Source organism: Nanorana parkeri, unplaced genomic scaffold (genome assembly GCF_000935625.1).
Source record: "Nanorana parkeri isolate BGI_ZX_2015 unplaced genomic scaffold, ASM93562v1 scaffold608, whole genome shotgun sequence".
NCBI lineage: Eukaryota > Metazoa > Chordata > Amphibia > Anura > Dicroglossidae > Nanorana > Nanorana parkeri.
The window spans coordinates 481,518-485,966 of NW_017306876.1; the positions used below are offsets into that span (position 1 = coordinate 481,518).

The window sequence follows — 4,449 nt, forward strand, 5'->3', positions numbered from 1 at the left end:
CACAATACAATACACAATACAATATACAATGCACAATACAATACACTTTACACAATATATTATACAATGCACAATACAATACTGTATTGTATTGTGCATTGTATATTGTATTATGCATTGTATATTGTATTGTGTATTGTCAATACACAATACAATATACTGTATATACAATGCACAATACAATACAAAATAATACAATACAATGCAGCATACCATGTGCACTTTGTCTTTGTAACATTACATACCGCTCCCACTTCAGCCAGCTCCCGATCCCGATTCCCGATACGAGTCCGACCGTGGGTCACCAAGAGAGGGTGAAATCGCCTCCTCGCTCGGTTCCAACTTAAAAATTTGTGCACCGGGCGCTCCCGAGTCCCTCAACAGGTCGCCGTCGCCTCCAGGATGACGCCACTGCCGCCACACTGCCTGCTGGTCCGGTCCATCCGTTGCTCCGCATCCTGCAGCCCGCATCCTGCAGTCACTCACTGACGTAGCCAAGGAAGGACGAGACACTCAGTGAGACTGAGTGTCACTGAGCCTGAGACGTGAGACTGCACTGCACAGGTCAGCGCCGCATCCTTCAGATCCCGCATCCTTCAGATGCCGCCCGCCCGCAGCGGCAGCCCACACACAGAGTCTGGTCTCGATTGGGCAACTTTTCCGCTCTGTTCCCTGGCGCCGTAAGGCAAGTGCCCATCTTGCCTTGCGCTAGCGCCGGCCCTGCCCACTGTTCCCTTCCAGGTACTGGTACAGGTTCACATTTCACTCATCATTGAGCACTGGCTCTTGCAACAGCTCACTCTGGCGTCATATAGCATATTTAAAGAAAGGAAGGAAGCTGCACTCCAAACTGCCAAGTATTTTATTCCATTGCTGGATCAAAGTCAATCCACCTGAGCATCATCCCTCTGATAAAATTCACTCACGAGAGCTTATTTGTGGCGTCTCATTTTGTTACAAGTGGGACTTCTAATAACTGATGTCACCTGTATTTATTTCTATGCAGATTATGAAAGCTTGAGGATTGGAGGACTGGTCTTTGCAGTGGTCTTGTTCATATTGGGGATCCTACTGATTATGAGTGAGTTTATATGTGTAACCTTTTTTTATTTGTATTTGCACATCTGCTGTCACATGACTGTCAGATACACATAGCCATGTGCATCCATGGCTTTGCCTATTCAGGGCAAAATAACAAAGTATCTTTAAAGCCTGCTTCTGATCCATATGTTCTTGTCTTTCCCACTCTTCTCTTTTGCTTAAAGTCTTCACCCTGTGTAAGCTCCATGATTGATTGTGTCAAAGCTTAGTGTGTAACATCAGGTATAGAAAGTGGGATTAAATGTTAATAAATTAGATATATGTTAATATTTGAGAATTAGCTATCACCTCACCGCACATTAAAAGAATCCTCCAAACTTTGCAACTACAAATCAGGAAGGAGGGAAACATCCTTCCACATTGGAGCACCCCACTGTCCGGGATCCTTACTTATTTTACAAATATCTCTCATAAAATCCTGAATATTAGTTGTAAGGGGATGAGAGTTATTCCTTCAATGGTACAAACTTTCAGCTGCATGTGGATACATTGCCTTGTATAACCACCTAGGGACCAACGGTGGACTCTGTCCGCAACAATCATGTTGTGCTTTGACTCAGGATGCAATCAGGATGATGTGCTAATGTCAAGAATCTTAACTCTGACCCAGCCATCAGAGACGGTTGATCCATATAACCCAAGGCCACTTTAGAGGACAGAACTTTCCTCATACCCAGCAGTGTGACTCCAAAGGTGAAACTGGCCAAAGAGGAAGAGTCTGTCTCACATCCTTACCTCGATAAGTTAAAGGAGAACTATGAGGTGAGTGCCTTTCACTCACCTCATAGTTCTAGCCGACCTGTGACAATGAGAATCAGAAAAAGAAACTGTGTAATTCATCCAGAGTTTTTTTCTGAACAAGGTGGCTACTGTGTGCTCCCACCAACAGGGTGAAACAATACTGCCCAAATGATAAAGTTTACTTTTGTTTTTCTACCAATTTTATTTTATAGCAAATAGCCAATATTTCTGTATGCCAATTTCTTTTTTTGTAATTGTTACTTCTGTATATATTTCTGCACTGTACCACTTTTTTGAGACTTTTATTATAAAATTAATAAGTTGGCATTCTGTGTACTTAGAAAATAATTCACAACTCCTAGAAACACTGCTACCTATTATATTACTAGTGTTTGTATGCTCAGTTGCAAAATGGCTGCTAATCTGTGTGTGATTGCAATGTGTGACTGCTCCATTTTCTCTATAATTGCAGTGAGTGTCTGAGGGAAGAACGAGATGGCTGATCTGACTGCATGCAGATTAGTGTCAGCAAATGGGATATTTGTGAATGTGTGTATGCATGGTTGCCTAGCAGACCAGTCAGCAGGTGGCATCTACCCTGATCTCGTGATCACTGCATCTTGGTAGAAGGCCAAATACTCCACCATACCTAGAAGCAGTGGATATTTCGAAGTGGCTCCAATGGAGCAACAGACTGATGAGGGAGTCCAGGGAAGTGGATTGGGGAGGTGAGCTTTACATTGACTCTGAATGGGCAATAGTGACAATCTCTTAAATGTACTTAATGAGAAATGCAGTGACTGTTTAGAATTTCATCTTTTTATTGAGCTAAAGTACAGTTGACTTGGGCCTGTAAAAGAATAAGGAAATACACTACCACAATGTTAGGCACATTGCAAGGCTACCAGGTCACCATCTCTATAGATTTCTAAGTGCAGAGTTTAATAGGAAACATCATCACATATGGAATATCATACTGGCATTATTCACAATAACAGAGACATAAATATAGCCAAATATGCCACATTTCCAAGACAGTTGCGCCTGGCATATGACAGTTATCAAAGTATTTTATTTTCTGTTTGGCAATAAAACATTATTACCTTTTTATTGTATTTGCATAGGCCAAACTTCTACATATGGACATATTCTTAAGTCTACACAGTACCGCACCGCCTGCACCGGCGGTAGTTCCGCCACTGTGTCTACATGTACTGTATCAGTTCTATCCACCCTAGTAGGAATAGTATACATGGCCATCATAAGAAAGTCACAATCAGGATGCTTTCAGCAAACACAATTCTTGCATTTAATGTTTTTTAGTTGTTACAATTAATTTATTTTGTGCTTACACAGCATTCCCATTGAAAAAGTAAGTAAGGGCCCATTCACATTGGGACTGCACTGATAGCCTTGTACAGTGCAGTGCCAACACATAGATAAGGAAATATTGTTGTTTTAAATAAGATCAGTTTAAACAACAGCATTGTGGTGGTTTGCACTGGAAAATATTTTGCATGCATTACTTTTTTTCAGAGCAGCGTGTTGCAATGCAAACCATCACAACAATGCTCTGGTGAATAGAACTTAATGAAAAGTCACATGACATGACATTTCAATTAAGTTCTAACACAAAAGTGAATGGTACAACACGCTGGGATCAGGGCTGTTGCTCTCAGGACACACCAGTGGCCATGCGTTTAGCACAGATGGCCACTGCAGGCAAACTTTTAATGGAAGTTGAAATCCAGTAGATTAAAGGAGAATTATGAGGCGAGTGATTTTCACTCAGCCTCATAATCTGAGCCGACCTGTGACCGCGGATATCGGGACCGGCAACGACAGTGACAGCTGCTGCTAATACAAGCGATCGGGCGTCTCTAGACTGGTCACGTGGTCATACATTTTAACGTAACCCCACCCACGTAACCCAGCTGTTTCAGAGCAGATCAGCATTGCAGATCGTATGTGCAGGAGAACCGATCTGCCCTGAAACAGCTGATTGGTCCGGAAATGTCCCTTCTATCTGATTTTGTGAGTGCGATCTCACATTCCACAAAGTCGGATAGATGTGACATTTCATGACCGATAAGCTGCTTCAGGGCAGATCGGTTCTCCTGCACATACGATCTGCCATGCCAATCTGCCCTGGAACAGCTGGGAAAGCGTTGGAATTCTGCACCTTTTGCCGGTTACATATTCCACCGCCGAAACAGTGGGTGGGATTACGTTAAAATGTGTGACCATGTTACCAGTCACACATTCCACCGCCGAAAAACTGGGCGGGATTACGTTACAATGTGTGACCACGTCACTGGTCACACATTCTAACACAGTCCCGAACTTTGATAGAACACCAGCTCCGCCGGCCTCTCGTCACAGACGAGAAGAGGAGCGGATTTTTCAAGCCCTATATATATATCAATATCAGCACATTTGTATTCTGAGGATTTATGTGCTCTCAGGGGCTGGTTCAAAAATACTGGAGCCATTATTAGGTGCACAGATTTCTGTGCTTTGCTTTTGACTTATATTTGCATTTTGTAAGTATTTGAAACCCAATGTTTGAGTTTTTCAATTAGATTGTTTTGGAGCAGTAGTCACTTA

At 42.5% G+C, this 4,449-nt stretch overlaps 1 protein-coding gene across 4 annotated transcripts in view; it reads left to right on the plus strand.

Annotated features, from left to right (window-relative positions):
• The window catches only part of LOC108792169 (FXYD domain-containing ion transport regulator 6-like), a 70,076-nt gene that overhangs the window by 62,154 nt on the left and 3,473 nt on the right, over window positions 1-4,449 (plus strand). The gene's annotated exons all lie outside the window — the stretch shown is intronic.